The sequence below is a fragment of the Somniosus microcephalus genome, unplaced genomic scaffold (genome assembly GCF_052327205.1).
Source record: "Somniosus microcephalus isolate GS21.2 unplaced genomic scaffold, FLI_Smic_1.0 unresolved_chr3, whole genome shotgun sequence".
NCBI lineage: Eukaryota > Metazoa > Chordata > Chondrichthyes > Squaliformes > Somniosidae > Somniosus > Somniosus microcephalus.
This window is the reverse complement of record NW_028225181.1, coordinates 67,525,220-67,541,613: the sequence shown is the minus strand read 5'-3', so window position 1 is coordinate 67,541,613 and position 16,394 is coordinate 67,525,220. Positions and strand designations below refer to the sequence as shown.

The following is a 16,394-nucleotide window of genomic DNA, read 5'->3' as shown; positions in this document are numbered from 1 at the left end:
TGGACTTAGGTGCAGAGAACAGTAGTGCAGAGAAAGAACTCAATAGACCAGGTTGAATAGCACGAAATGGATGCTTTTATTTTTAAACAGTTTGAAGCATTACAAAATACATGTCATAGGCACAGATTAAAGTTACTACAATCATGCACAAATTTATGAACTTGACTCTATGGAAATGGGGAACACACGGCACATCGAAAAAGGGGAAACACATTACGATTTCCCTTAACTCCCTCCCCTATACCTAAACTAAGTTTCGACCTGGGGAACTTGGGATCATGCTCACCACTCTCGAAATCGCGAGAAAGGGGGTTCGCAGCCTTTTTGGCACCGCTTTCCGTCGTCACGTGGATTTGGAAACTTCTGGCGCAGTCGATATTCTCTCCTCCCTCGAGGCGGTGGGGTAGACCCAGCCTCCATGAGCGCTCGTTAAGGTTGAGATCCACCAAGTCAATTTGGGTTCATGGAGCAGACCCAGATGCAGGCTATGCACTTGGGAGAATCTTGTGGCATCGATCGCCGGTTCTCCAGAGGGTTTCTTCTCCGTCGGCCTGGGTCGTCGATGATCTCCCGACCCCAGTACCCGGGCCACCCTCGTCGTCTTCTCGTCGTGGCCGAGCCTTGTTTGGCTGAACACCGACCACGTTGTCCTTTTACCGAAACCGTCCGTCTTTAAAAAAAAAAAACGAAAACGTTTTCATCGATCTGCCGAAGTGGAAGAGGCGCCGATCCGGGCACCGTCCGCCCTTCGTTCGTTCCTCGTAGAAGAAAGTTCTTGAAGAAATGGAAGCCTGAAGTCGCCCAACAAGAAACCATGGCAGTGAAGAAGAAGTTGTTCAAGTAACCCGAAGTCCGAAGTAACTTAGATGGACTTTCAATCCATAGTTATACTCTTTTGGGACAGTCTTATCTCCCGCCAAATCATAGTCCTGTCTTTGTATTAATTTTGGCGGGCAGAAATCTCTGCAGGGGCGCTTTGTCTTGTAACGGAGCCGGTGATAACTTAAACTGGCCTTCCTGGCCGATAATGTCTTTCAATGTCTTTTGCATTGTCACCGTGGCTCGGTTCGCATATTGATCGGTCCGGACATTTTCCTTGATGGCTGCTAAACGGTTTTTCCTTTGTATGATAAATGGGTATAAGTGTTTTTACATTGTCCGCCCATATCTTGATGGGCCCCATCCTGTACTTATAATCCATTGAATATGTATGCTGTTGCTCTGAGTTTCGGTTCCCAGAGACTGGCTTTCGTGGGCTCACTGTCTTCAATCCACAAGCCTGTCTGGCTTGCAGTAACAGAAATAAAATGGTTCATAAGCTGATCACGGGGCCTGGCGGCCATTTTGTATGCCCTTTTATCAAAGGTTTTTCTGTGCAAGCTTACTTTGGTCAATAAACAGTCTTAATTTTATCCAGTTTTCTTGCGTGATTTTTGCTGAAAATTGCGAATCTTACAGGCTGTGGGGAAGAGTTTTATTGCAGGCTGATGGAAGGTAGGTACCTGGCCGCCTGTGTAGGTCTTTGTGTTGCTTCATTGTTGAGGATGTAACAAGTAAAATAGCTAAGGGAGAACCAGTGGATGTTGTGTATTTGGACTTTCAGAAGGCTTTCGATAAGGTCCCGCATAAGAGATTAGTGTGTAAAGTTAAGGCACCTGGGATTGGGGGCAAGGTATTGGCTTGGATAGAGAACTGGTTGGCAGACAGAAAGCAAAGAGTTGGAATAAACGGGTCTTTTTCCGAGTGGCAGGCAGTGACTAGTGGGGTACCACAGGGATCAGTCCTTGGACCCCAGCTATTCACAATATATATTAATGATCTAGACAAGGGAACTAGATGTAGTATCTCCAAATTTGCAGACGACACAAAGCTGGGTGGGCGTGTGTGCTGTGAGGAGGATGCCAAGAAACCACAGGATGATTTGGTCAGGTTGGGTGATTGGGCAGAAGCATAGCAGATGCAATATAACGTGGATAAATGTGAGGTTATCCACTTTTGTGGCAAAAACAAGAAGGCAGATTATTATCTGAATGGCAATAGATTGGGAGAAGGGGAAGTGCAACGAGACCTGGGTGTCACTGTGCACCAGTCGCTGAAGGTAAGCATGCAGGTACAGCAGGTGGCTAAGAAGGCAAATGGTATGTTGGCCTTCGGAGCGAGAGGGTTTGAGTACAGGAACAAGGATGTCTTGCTGCAGTTGTACAGGGCCTTGGTGAGACCACATCTTGAGTATTGTGTGCAGTTTTGGTCACCTTATCTGAGGAAGGATGTTCTTGCCGTGGAAGGAGTTCAACGAAGATTCACCAGGCTGATACCTGGGATGGCAGGAATGATGTATGAGGAGAGATTGGGACGATTAGGCTTGTACTCGCTGGAGTTTAGAAGAATGAGAGGGGATCTCATTGAAACTTATAAAATTCTGACAGGACTGGACAGACTAGATGGAGGAAGGATGTTCCTGATGGTCGGGGAATCCAGAACCAGGGGTAACAGTCTAAGGATAAGGGGGTAAGCCATTTAGTACAGAAATGAGGAGGAATTTCTTCACCCAGAGAGTGGTGAACCTGTGGAATTCTTTACCACAGATGGCAGTAGAGGCCAATACATGAAATATATTCAAGAAGGAGTTGGATATATTTCTTGAAGCTAAAGGGATCAAGGGGTATGGGGAGAAAGCAGGGACCGGGTACTGAATTTGGATGATCAGCCATGATCGCATTGAATGGCGGAGCAGGCTCGAGAAGCCGAATGGCCTACTCCTGCTCCTATCTTCTGTGTTTCTATGCTTGTATGTTTCAGTTTGAGCTGGAGTGGAGATGGAGGAGAAGCTGCTGGGTTTAACCCCCAGTACTTGAGCCCAGGAGGACCCAACAATTTCCAATGTGAGACTGTCAAGGGAGGTGGATTCTGGGAGAGATTAGGTTGTTACACAGACACTGTCCGTACAATGTAAAAGAGCATTGTTTTAGGAACATGTATTTCTGTACAGGCTTTTAATCCAGTTTACATCTACAGATTTGTTTTAATTCATTCTTGGGATGTGGGCGTAGCTCGCAAGAGCAGCAAATATTGCCAATCCCCAGTTTCCCGTTGAGAAGGGGGTGGTGAGTCGCCTTCTTGAACTACTGCAGTCCGTGTGGTGAAGGTATTCCCACAATGTTGTTCGGTCAGGAGTTCCAGGATTATGACCCAGCAACGATGAATATATGAGTCAGGATGATGTGTGACTTGGAGGGGAACTTGGAGGTGATGGTGCTCCCATACAACAGCTGCCCTTGTCCTTCTAGGTGGTGGAGGTTGCGGGTTTTGGATGTTCTGTCAAAGTTCTGGTCGAGTTGCAGGTCTAGAAAGTTGCTTTCCTTCTCCCCCCTCCCACCTCTCTCTCTCTCTCTCTCTCTCTCTCTCTCTCTCTCTCTCTCTCTCTCTCTCTCCTCCCATAGAGGCCAGAGTCTTGTGTAGGCCCAGACCAGGTGGTGGATTCCCTTCTCTGAAGGACATCAGTGAACCAGTTGGGTTTTTATGACAATCCAGCAGCTTTCATGGTCACTTTTTTCTAGTGCCGGCCCACCAAATGACCAGATTCACTGAGCTCAATTTCACAACCTGCCTTTGTTTTCTTGTGGGTTCTCTCTCACGCTCCCTGTTTTCTATTAATTTTACAGGGTATTAGAAGGGGAGGATTTACAGACAGGAAACTCAAACCAATCATCACGTCAAGATCTGACAGTCACTCGACTCATCGGATCTGAATATCATCAGCCTCTGAACATGGAAGCAAAAAGCACCGTTCACAGCGGGGAGAAACAGTACATGTGTTCTGTGTGTGGACGAGGCTTCAGCCAACCCTCTGGCCTATCGAGACACAAGCGCATTCACACCGGGGAGAGGCCGTTCACCTGCTCTGAATGTGGGAAGGGATTCACTCAGTCTTCCAACCTGCTGACACACCAGCGTGTTCACACCGGGGAGAGACCATTCACCTGCTCTGAATGTGGGAAGGGATTCACTCTGTCATCTAGCCTTCAGACACACCAGCGCATTCACACCGGGGCGAGGCCGTTCACCTGCACTGAGTGTGGGAAGGGATTCATTCATTCATCCAACCTGCTGATACACCAGCGAGTTCACACTGGGGAGAGGCCGTTCACCTGCTCTGTGTGTGGGAAGGGATTCACTCGTTCATCCATCCTGCTGACACACCAGCGCATTCACACCGGGGAGAGGCCGTTCACCTGCTCTGTGTGTGGGAAGGGATTCACTAATTCATCCCACCTGCTGACACACCAGCGAGTTCACACTGATGAGAGACCTTTTAAATGCTCGAACTGTGGGAAGTGCTATAAAAGTTCTGGGGAACTGACGGCCCATCAAAGTGTTCACACTGACGAGAGACCGTTCAGGTGCTCTCACTGCGGGACTGGGTTCAGGCGATCATTTGAGCTCACTGTACACCAGCGCATTCACACTGGGGAGAGGCCATTCATCTGCTCCGTGTGTGGGAAGGGATTCACTCGTTCATCCAACCTGCTGACACACCAGCGAGTTCACAAGTGACTGCAGGGGTTGGATTCTGCTGTTGTTGCTGCAGTTAATCACATCCAGGACTGAACCATGTTAATTCTGACAGTTGGGGTTTGTTTCTGCTGATGTTAATAACCCCTATAACTGGGCTGCAGTTTAATATTCTGGATAGATGTCAAATAAACCAGCTTTGTTTTGAACACATTGTTGTAGATTTTTGTCTTTCCCACCTGAGTGTTTAGCATCACCTGCCTGGAGCTCAGAAAGGACAATCTGGGGGAGGATCGTACGGCGGGAACAGAATTCCAGCCTGGACACAGTCCTTCAGGGCCACACTGAGAGGGGCAAACGGCACTTTGGTCTTTCTTGTCTCTCTTCACTGACAGCAAAGTCCCTGTGTGGGTAATCTTGAGGCATGTGAGAAGCGTGTCCCAGCCGCTCTCTGCCATGGTTCAGAGCTCCTAGGCACGGAACAGGAGGCTCCTTTACGAATGTAGCCCAGTGCTTTTTTTTAATGGCCTTATTAACCTGTGTCGCTGCTTTTAGTGATTTGTGTATCCGGATCCCTCTGCTCCTCCAGCCCATTTAGACTCTTAGGGGGAAAATTCGGTGATGCCCCCTTTGGGTCGCTAACGTCGTTGGGGCTAATTTTAGCACCCGAAAAAAGTTAGCGCCCCTGTGCATTAAATTCAGTGGTAGCGCCCCAGGCAGGAGGCAGGGTGCTACTGGAAGCGCTCCCCTCTTGAGGCGCTACCAGTGAATTTCGCGGTGCTTCGTGTAACAGCGCCACGCCCGTCGGCACATAGCACCGCATCATAGCAGACCTCACCCCCCCCCCTCCTGATTAAAGGGGATTGGCCTAGCACTGCGCACACCGGGGCCCTGCTGGACCACCGGGGAGCGGGGTGTCGGATCAAGAGGAGCGCCGGGCTGAGCGATCGCGGCCAACAGCCCGAAGAGGGAAGGGGGCAGGTGCTGGCAGTTGGCCAAAATAAAAAGTTACCACCCGACACCTGCCCTTTAAGTGGTGCCGCCACGGCTGCAGGAACGACCCCTGACCCTGTTAGACCTATTGTCCGGCGATAGGTCAGGGTTCACAACCCAAGGTTGCAGCCGGGGCGCTGCGCACGGTGATGACGTCGTTGCTGGCGGTGCAGTGCTGCAGGGCGCTACCGGCTACTGTCGCTGCAAACCTGCTGAATATCGCGGGAGGCGCAAAGCAAACCAATTTCACCCCCTTGTCCAAATAGTGAGTGGCCTCCTTATTCTTCCCACCAAAACACACCACCTCACACGAATCTATAGTGAAATTCATTAACACACCACCTCCCACTGATCTATAGTGAAATTCATTAACACTTCACCTCACACTGTTCTGCAGTGAAATTCATTTGCCAATTACATGCCCATTCTGAAACTTCTTGTTATCTTCTTGCATTTTGTCTTCCTCAGTATTAACTCTACCTTCCAATTTAGTGTTATTGACAAACTTTGAAATTGTTCTTCTGATTCCTGAGTCCAGATCGTTTTTGAACGTGATCCCAGCACCGATTCCTGTGGAACACCACTTCCCACCTTTTGCCAGTCTGAGTAGCTACTCCCAACCCCTACTCTGTTTTATGTTTTGTGACCAACTTGCTATCCATAAACAGTATGTAAGATCTACAAGATGACCAAGGTCAGGCCGTGTGGAGTGAAGGGCCAGGCAGCAGAATGGATGGAAAGATGGCTACAAAATGGAAATCAGAGGGTTGGAGTTAAGAGAAGATTGTTGTGATCTTTCCATCCATTCTGCTGCCTGGCCCTTGACTCCACACGGCCTGACCGTGGTCATCTTGTAGACCATACATACTGCAGACACAGTGCACCAGTGGTGGAGGGGGTGGATATTGAGTCCTGTGGCAGGGGCACTGATGAAGTGGATTTCTCTGTCCACGAGTTTTGAGGCATCGCTAGTTGTGTTTTTCACCTCTTTCCACCTTTTAAAAAAAAAACCTTGCTGCCAGTTTATTAAAGCCATTAACAGCCGCTCGGGTGGGACACACCAATAAATGAGACCTTGTAAGTTTCCTGTAGAATGACAGGCCTGAACACGAGTTAGAAAACATTTAGCAATTAAACCAGACTGGGCGGGGCCTGAGGTGCGAGTTAGTAACGGAAAATTGGTGGCCAGCGTACTTCACACCAGGGCTGAGGACCCGGGGACTTGGGTTTCTGTATCACTTATTGATCAATTTAGTTTATTGCCCAATGTCAATCAGACTGGCGGGTCATCTTGCTGTCTGGCGGAGGTGAGGGTCCCCAATGGAGAGCTCTCTACGCGGGGGTCCTTCCCAGCACCATTGGGGATCTGGGGTGGAGACTGTTACAAAGAGCTGTCGTGTGCAACAGTTTTTAAGCTTCTTTCCGGACTCCAAGCCCAGATGTGGTTTCTGTCGCCTAGAGGAGTCCACGGGCCGTGTATATATTCAGTGTGAGAGGTTGCAGCCCCTGTGTAGTTACCTGAAGGGGCTGCTCCTCAACTCTTGGTTACGCTTTAGCCCCACGCTCCTAATCTTTGTCCGCCCGGTGCGGAGTGGGGGTGGGTAAGTGGGAGGATCTTCTCCTGGACCTGCTCTTGGGCCTGGCGAAAACAGCAATTTGTAGGTCCAGGATGGGCGGGGCCCATGGGGGGTCACTCTGGCTGCCTGCTTCTCTCCCATGGTCTTGTCCCTGCCCGGGTGGCCCTGGAGAGGGAGCAGGCGGTGTCCACCGGTTCACTTGATACCTTCTTCTATTTTGATACAAAAGCTCTACTAGACATGTTAAACTACTAGTTATTTAATCAGGGCTGCAGCTGCTGAAAGGTTGACTGTACTGGGGTTTGTGGCCAGAGCTGGCAGACGTGTTGTTCTGAAGTCTGATGTCTCACACCTGAAGAGTCTGTTTATGTCGTGTTGTCATTACCTTTTTCTGTTGCCTGGTGTCAGAAATAGAAATGAAAGGGAGATGATACCCCACTCTGTTAATCAACTCTTTGACACATTTCCATTTCTTAATTTACAAAGATCACAACTCCATTAGTGAACAATGGATTGCCAGTCTGCCACTTTTTAGTGAGGCTTGAAAGGATTCGCTGTGAAGCTACACCTGCCCATCTGTCTGTGTGTCACTATGTTTGGATTGTGTTAGACAACAGTCCTAATATCTCGCCTACATCCATTACAATTTTTGAAATGTTAGATTGTACTTGGAAGAAGTTGAGTTTGAATCTAACAATTCTGAAATTGGGAGCTTTTAATGATTTCTGTTTTTCACATAACTATATAGTGATGTGATCAGTCAAAGCAAAATAAAAGATGCTGCTATTTACTAAACACAACTGAATAATTCTACAAGGATGCTATCGCAGTCTTCCTCAGTATTAACTACACCCCCCAATTTAGTGTTATCAGCAAATTTTGAAATTGTTCTTCTGATTCCCAAGTCCAAATCATTCATATGAGTGGAGCTAAGAAATAGCGAGGGGCGAAAAACATTAATAGGAGTGGTATATAGGCCTCCAAATAGTAAAATAGAGGTTAGGGAGGGCATCACGAGGGAAATTAGAGAAGCGTGCAATAAGAGCACAGCTGTCATCATAGGTGACTTTAACTTACATATAGATTGGACTAGCCTAATCAGTAAAAATAATGAGGAGGAGGAATTCCTTGAGTGTTTGAGGGATGGTTATCTGGATCAATATGTCGAGGAACCAACTCGGGAACAGGCTATATTGGACTGGGTACTGTGCAATGAGAAGGGACTAATCAGTAATCTTGTTGTACGGGGACCCTTGGGTCAGAGCGATCATAACATGATCGATTTCTCACTCGAAATGGAGAGCGAAGAAATTGACTCAGAGACTAAGGTCCTGAATTTAAACAAGGGGAATTATGATGCCATGAGACGGGAACTGAGTAGGTCTGAGTGGACAACGTTCCTGGGAGGACTGGAGGTAGATAAACAATGGCAAACATTTAAAGATAGAATGACAAAATTGCAAAAATTGTTTATACCAATCTGGCATAAAAGGAAATCTAAAAAGGTGACTCAACCGTGGATAACAGGGGAAATTAGAGACAGCATAAAATCCAAAGATAGGGCGTATAAAATAGCCAAAAAAAGCGCCAGAGCGGAAGATTGGGAACAGTTTAAGATAGAGCAAAGGAGGGCAAAGGGCATAATCAAGAGGGGCAAAATAGCTTACGAAAACAAGCTGGCGGAAAATATAAAAACTAACTCCAAAAGCTTTTATAAGTATATCAAAAGGAAAAGACTGGTGAAAACCAAAGTTGGTCCATTGCAGTCAGATACGGGGGAATATATAATGGGAAATAAGGAAATGGCAGATCAACTAAATGCATACTTTGGGTCAGTCTTTACGAAGGAAGACACAAAAAACCTCCCTGGGATATCGGGAAAAATAGGGACATTGGCAAAGGAGGAACTGACGCAAATCAATATCTCTAAGGATATGGTGTTAAGGAAGCTAAAGGGATTGAAGGTGGACAAATCCCCAGGGCCTGATAACATGCATCCTAGGGTACTGAAGGAGGTGGCCCTAGAGATAGCGGATGCACTAAGGATGATTTTTCAGAATTCATTAGACTCGGGAACAGTACCGATGGATTGGAGGGTAGCTAACGTTACCCCACTATTCAAAAAGGGGGGTAGGGAAAAAGCAGGTAATTACAGACCTGTAAGCCTTACATCAGTTGTGGGCAAAATGCTGGAGTCCATCATTAAGGATGAAATAGCGGAGCACTTAGCAAATGGGGACAGGATAGGACAGAGTCAACATGGATTTACAAAGGGTAAATCGTGCTTGACTAATCTATTGGAATTTTTTGAGGGAGTAACTGGTAGAATAGATGGGGGAGAGCCAGTAGATGTGGTGTACCTGGACTTCCAAAAGGCCTTCGATAAGGTCCCACATAAAAGATTAGCATGGAAAATTGAGGCTCATGGGATAAAGGGGAAAGTTTTGGCGTGGATAGGGAACTGGCTGTCAGATAGAAAACAGAGAGTTGGAATAAACGGCTCATTTTCTGAATGGCAGGCAGTAACAAGTGGGGTACCACAGGGATCTGTCCTGGGCCCCCAGCTGTTCACAATTTACATTAATGACCTGGATCAGGGAGTCGGATGCAGCATTTCCAAATTTGCAGACGACACTAAACTAGGAGGGGGGGTGGGCTCAGAGGAAGAGACCAGGAAGCTCCAGAGCGATTTGGACAGACTGGGCGATTGGGCGGATAAATGGCAGATGCACTATAATGTGGACAAGTGCGAAGTTATCCACCTTGGGTGCAGGAACGGGAGGGCAAATTATTATTTAAATGGCAATAGATTGGGAGAGGGGGAAGTACAGAGAGACCTGGGTGTTCTTGTACACCAGTCACTGAAGGCGAGCATGCAGGTGCAACAGGCGGTCAAGAAGGCAAACGGTATGCTGGCCTTCATAGCAAAAGGGTTAGAATACAGGAACAGGGATACCTTGCTGCAGCTGTACAGGGCACTGGTGAGACCACACCTCGAGTACTGTGTACAGTTTTGGTCGCCTCATCTGAGGAAGGATGTTCTTGCCATGGAGGGGGTGCAGCGGCGATTCACCAGGCTGATACCAGGAATGGCGGGAATGACCTATGAGGAGAGACTATGTAGTTTAGGGATGTACACACTGGAGTTTAGAAGATTGAGAGGGGACCTCATAGAAGTGTATAAAATTCTGACAGGTCTAGACAGACTGGATGCAGAAGGAATGTTTCCCTTGGCGGGTGAGAACAGAACTAGAGGAAATAATTTAAGGATAAGGGCTAAACCATTTAGGACAGAGATGAGGGGGAATTTCTTCACTCAGAGAGTGGTGAACCTGTGGAACTCATTGCCACAGAGGGCAGTGTACGCCAGCTCATTAAATATATTTAAGAGGGAATTAGATATATTTCTACGGGCAAAAGGGGTTAAGGGTTACGGAGAGAAGGCGGGGACGGGATACTGAATTAAAGGATCAGCCATGATCTCATCGAATGGCGGAGCAGGCACGAAGGGCCGAATGGCCTACTCCTGCTCCTATCTTCTATGTATCTATGTATATAAATGGTGAACAACAGTGGTCCCAGCACCAATCCCCGTGGAACACCACTTCCCACCTTCCGCCTGTCTGAGTAAATACCTTTAACTCATCCCGTCACTATAACTGGACTTGACTCCATTCCCGTGCCGAGGGGATTGCAGTACCAGACGGGAGGGGCAACATTTGGGGACTCTCGATTCTCCACCAATTCCCATTCCCCTTCTTTCTGGTGGATAATGGAGGTGCCACTGTGTGTAATGTGCAAGTCAGTAAGAGTTGTCAGCGAGGATTAATCAGCACTTTCTAATTGGAGATGATAATCAATGGAATCTTTCAGACAATGAATTGTAGATTTTATAGCAAAGATTAATATACGATTGAAGTAAAAGTTCATAATTTTATTGTAAAGTATTTCAGGAACACTCATCAGAAATTAAGGGGAAAGATCAGACAGCAGTACTTAAAGGGACACTGCAGCCTGACAACTCAATCAGCTATATATCCAGAATATTAAAATCCAGCCCAGTTATAGGGGTTATTAACATCAGCAGAAACAAACCCCAACTGTCAGAGTGAACATGGTTCAGTCCTGGATGTGATTAACAGCAGCAATAACAGCAGAATCGAACCTCTGCAGTCACTTGTGAACTTGCTGGTGTGTCAGCAGGTTGGATGACTGACTGAATCCCTTCTCACACACGGAGCAGGTGAACGGCCTCACCCCAGTGTGAGCTCGCTGGTGTGTCAGCAGGTTGTATGACTGATTGAATCCCTTCCCACACACGGAGCAGGTGAATGGCCTCTCCCCAGTGTGAATGTGCTGGTGTCTCACAAGGTCAGAGGAATTAGTGAATCCCTTCTCACACACGGAGCAGGTGAACGGCCTCTCCCCGGTGTGACTATCGATGAGTTTCCAGCCGGGACGGGGAGCTAAATCCCTTCCCACAGTCCTCACATTCCCACATTTTCTCCGTGGTGTGGGTGTCCTTGTGTCTCTCCAGGTTGGACAATCGGTTGAAGCCTCATCCACACACACAACATGTGTACGGTTTCTCCCCGCTGTGAACGGTGCGATGTTTTTTCAGACTGTGTAACTGGTTAAAGCTCTTTCCACAGTCAGTGCACTGGAACACTCTCACTCGGGTGTGTGTGTCTCGGTGCTTTTCCAGTCACACCGATCTTTGAAATCTTTTCCCACAGACAGAACAGGCAAACATTTCTCCTTCCACATTCAAAGGCCGATGATATTCCCTGTAAAAGCAGTTTACAAAAGACATCACTGTAAGTTCAGGATTAAAATTCGGAACAGATAATTCTAGTTTCTATGGAACATTCTCTCCTCTCTTATTACATAGAATTACACAGATTGTACAGCACAGAAACAGGCCAATCGGCCCAACTGGTCCATGTGGTGTTTATGCTCCACACGAGCCTCCTCCCATCTCTCTTCATCTCACCCTATCAGCATCTCCTTCTATTCCTTTCTCCCATGTGTTTATCCAGCTTCCCCTTAAATACATCCATGCTCTTCGCCTCAACCACTCCCTGTGGCAGCAAGTTCCACATTCTCAGCACCCTCTGGGTGAAGGAGTTTAATCTAAATAGTACTTCCCTGGGCAGCCAATCAGCACTGCTGCCTCTTTTGTGCATTTCCTGGCGAGGCGAAACAGTTGATATTTTCTGATCAAAAAGAGCTGAGCTCGGCAGCATTAGTCCTGTTTTGCCTCCTTTGGAGACCAGGTGTACGAGCAGAGTGAGCGCAGCCTTCACAGCAACTGCAATAAAATTGTTATAGTTGTGAAGGAACTTTGTGTCAGTGCACTGGACCACAAACAAAGTATGTGTGTCGATTATTGTCTTATTACCCTACTGTAAAGTGCCTTGAGATGTTTTTAAACTCTATATAAAGGTAAGTTGTTGTTGGTGTATAGAGAACTCTGTTGAAATTTAGTGAAATGATCAATAACCAAGGAAGATCATTTCTTTGTTTGGTTCTGTTAGTTTTCATCGAATCATTGAAAAGTACAGCACGAAGGAGGCCATTCGGCCCATCGTGCCTGTGCTGTCTCTTAGAAAGAGCCCTCGTGCTTAGTCCCACATCCCAGCTTGTTGTCTGTAACCCTGTAAGATCCTCATCCTCAAGTACCCGCCCAACTCCCTTTTCAAATCATTGATGGAATCAGCTCATGACCTTTTCAGGTCGAGTGTTCCAGATCCCGACAACTCTCTGAGTTTTATTCAATTGTTACCACAGTTGTTTCTGTGGAGGTTTAATAATAAATGCATTTTGCTGTGAAAGCAGTTAAAACATTCCTAGTATATAAATAGACAGATGCATCAAAATATTAAAATTGTGGGAGGGAGGGCAGTGCTCGCCAGGGCCCAATAAACAATGGAATTCTTCTTTCCCAACCCAATGCTCAGAAGATGAAGTCCCAGAGCTGCCTCTGGCTCGGTTCCACCTACCCTATTCTGACAAGCTGAGGTGTTGGTCAGTGCACTGCGATTGCCCTGTGGGCAGAAAATGGCAAATCTAGAAATATGACCAAAATAACACATTTTAACCCCAAAGCTGTAAATCCCCGTCCCACACACTCTCCCTCCGCCCTGTGCTGAAATCCAAACCCATCGCACCATCTCCAACATTTCTTTCCTCCACTCCCAGTTTTCCCCCTCCCTCTACTCTGGTTGGGTTCAGTTCTCCACCTGCTGTGTGCAGAGTGAGAATAAAATCAATGAGTCAATGATTGTCTCTCCTGGTCACTGGGACAGTGAAGCCCTGCCCACTCTCGGTTCCTGTACAAAGATGGCCGCGCATGCACCCTGCTGCAGGTAGAACCGATCTGTCTTTCCTTCACCAAGATGGTGGCGGGTAACCCGGGCCTGTCACTGAGAAAAAGCCTCACCGCTGCCGTCCGGCGGAACACATTCGGCCGCTGGATCTCATTCGGGCCTGAGACCGTTCTCCAACTTTATAAACGCTGAGGCGCGGCCTACCCGCAGTTTATTAACCTCCCGAACCTGCTCCCACCGACCTGCAACTCTGCCCGGCGACCGCGCGTGGTTTTCTTTGTAAAGTCGGTGAGGGACATGTGACCCGGGCCCACTGCCTGATTGACGTGAGCTTCCGAACAATAGGGAGCGAGCCAGCGGCGGGTCCTCCAACCAATCGGAGAGCCCGAGGGGCGGGACTAGCGCTGGCTGATTGTCTGATCCACAGGGCAGCGAGTTTCTCCAGTCCCTTGTTCAGGGCCCGGGGCCATGGGAGGCTGTGGGCCTTTATTCCCCTCATTGGACACAAGGCTCTTTGGCTCACAACACACTGGCTCAGGTTTTAATAGAGACTTTTTAATTTCATCAATAAAAGCAGATAAACCCCGTGCTTCTGTGGAACAAACTTTCTAATATTTGGGAGTAAAAGTACAAGTTTTTTTCCCTCTGGGGAATTTATTATTAGTTTCAGGAAACAACAACCACTTGTCTTTATAAAGCACCCTTAATGTAGTAAAACATCCCAAGGCTCTTCACAGGAGCGTTATAAAACAAAATTTGACACCGAGCCACATAAGGAGATATTCGGGCAGATGACCAAAAGCTTGGTCAAAGAGCATCTTAAAGAAGGAGAGAGAGGCAGAGAGATGGAAAGGTTTAGGGAAGGAATTCCAGAGCTTAGGGCCCAGGCAGCTGAAGGCACGGCCACCAATGGTGGAGCGATTAAAATCGGGGATGCTCAAGAGGGCAGAATTAGAGAAGCACAAATATCTCGCGGGGGTGGGGGGTGGTTTGTAGAGGCTGGAAGAGATTACAGAGATAGGGAGGGACGAGGCCACGGAGGGATTTGAAAACAAGGCTGAGAATTTTAAGGATGAGACACTTGAGGAAAAGCAGGGAGTGGGGGTGGGTCAAGCCCTTATGGGACAGGGTCATTAATTCTGTCCTGCGACAGTTACTGGGACAGACTGTATCTCCCCCTCTCCTCCACACAGGGATTTGTGGTAGTTAAAGGGACAGCGATTCTTCTTGTTCCGCGAGATTGTAATTAAAGGGACACTACTCTGAGATGGCTGTGAACTTTTAGTGCTGCCAGCCTTTCTAAAACATCTTCCTTTTTTTGAAGATCTGTGTGAACTCGCTGGTGACTCAGCAGGTTGGATGAACTCTGAAACCTCTTTGCACAGTCAGAACATTTAAAGGGTCTCTCATCGGTTCTGGGACAGGAGGGATCTGGTTAACAGTGATCACAATATCATTGGGTTTAATGTAGTTATGGAAAGGGACAAAGAAGAATCAATGGTGAAAATACCCAGCTGGAAGAGAGCCAATTTCAGTGATTTGAGAAGGGATCGAGCACAGGTGGACTGGAAACAAAGATTGTCCAGGAAAACAGTGAATGACCAATGGCAGGCCTTCAAGGCTGAGATAGTTCGGGTACAAACCAAGCATATTCCCATAAGGAGGAAAGATGGGCATCCAAAGCTAGAGCTCCCGATGACAAAGGATATCGAGGTTAGAATAAAACAGAGAAAGGAGGTTTACAACAAATGTCAGGTACAGAGTACAGTCAAAAACCAGGAGAATACAGAGAGTGCTGGGGAAATTGAAACAGGATATAAGGGCAAAGAGAATATGAGAAAAGATTAGCGGGTAACATAAAAGAGAACCCAAAAATCTTCTATAAACATATGAAAAGTAAAAGGATAGCTAAAGGAATGGTGGGGCCAATTAGGGACCAAATAGGAGCACATCATACGGAGGCAGAGGGCATGGCTAAGGTACTGAATGAGCCCTTAGCATCTGTCTCCACAAAAGAAGAGGATGAAGTTCATGTCGCAGTAGAGGAGGGGGGAGTAGAGAAATTGGATTAAAATGGATAGAAAGGAGGTGCTAAATAGGTTGTCATCACTCAAAGTTAACAAGTCACCCGGTCCGGATGGGATGCATCCTAGGTTGTTGAGGGACGCTAGGGTGGAGATAGCAGAAGCTCCGACCACAATCTTTCAATCTCCCTCAGATATATGGGAGGGGTGCCAGAGGACTGGAGGATTGCAAATGTTACACCCTGTTTAAAAAAGGGGAGAGGGATAAACCTGGTAACTACAGGCCAATCAGTCTAATGTCAGTGGTGGGTGAACGACTAGAGACCATTGTCAAGGTCAAAATTAATTCTCACTTGGAGAAGCATGGGTTAATAAGGGGCAGCCAGTATGGATTTGTTAAAGGTAAATCGTGTCTGACTAACCTGATTGAGTTCTTTGATGAAGTAACAGAGGGTTGATGAAGGTAGTGCAGCAGATGTTGTATATATGGACTTTCTAAAGGCATTTGACAAAGTACCACATAAGAGACTTATTCGGAAAATAGAAGCACAGGAAATTAAAGGGATGATGGTAATTTGGGTATATAATTGGCTGAGGGATAGGAGACAGTGAGCAATGCTGAGGGATGTTCTTCTGACTGAAGGAAAATATGCAGTGGGTTCCCCCAGAGGTCGGGATTAGGACCATTGCTTTTCTTGTTATATATAACTGACCTGGAATTGGGATTAGGTGTACAATTTTGAAGTTTACGGATGATACAAAACTTGGCAATGTAGTAAATAGTGAGCATAGTAGTAGCAGACTTCAGGAGGACAGAGACAGACTGTGAAATGAGCAGATACAAGGCAGATGAAATTAAATGAGGATAAGTGTGAAGTGATGCACTTTGGGAGAAACAACAGGGAGAGGCCGTATAATCTAAATGGGACTATTTTGAGGGGGTGCAAGAGCAGAGGGAC

General features: G+C 47.1%; 1 protein-coding gene and 1 pseudogene across 2 annotated transcripts in view; one reads left to right on the top strand and one right to left on the bottom strand.

Moving 5' to 3' along the window:
* LOC147091836 (uncharacterized) overlaps positions 1–16,394 on the bottom strand; it is a 1,030,142-nt gene that overhangs the window by 649,576 nt on the left and 364,172 nt on the right. The window lies entirely within an intron of this gene.
* LOC147091845 (uncharacterized) overlaps positions 1–16,394 on the top strand; it is a 53,705-nt pseudogene that overhangs the window by 23,150 nt on the left and 14,161 nt on the right. Inside the window, exon 2 of the transcript XR_015075239.1 lies at positions 3,663–4,550. The product of XR_015075239.1 is annotated as an uncharacterized LOC147091845 (transcript). The remainder of the gene's footprint in view (positions 1–3,662; positions 4,551–16,394) is intronic.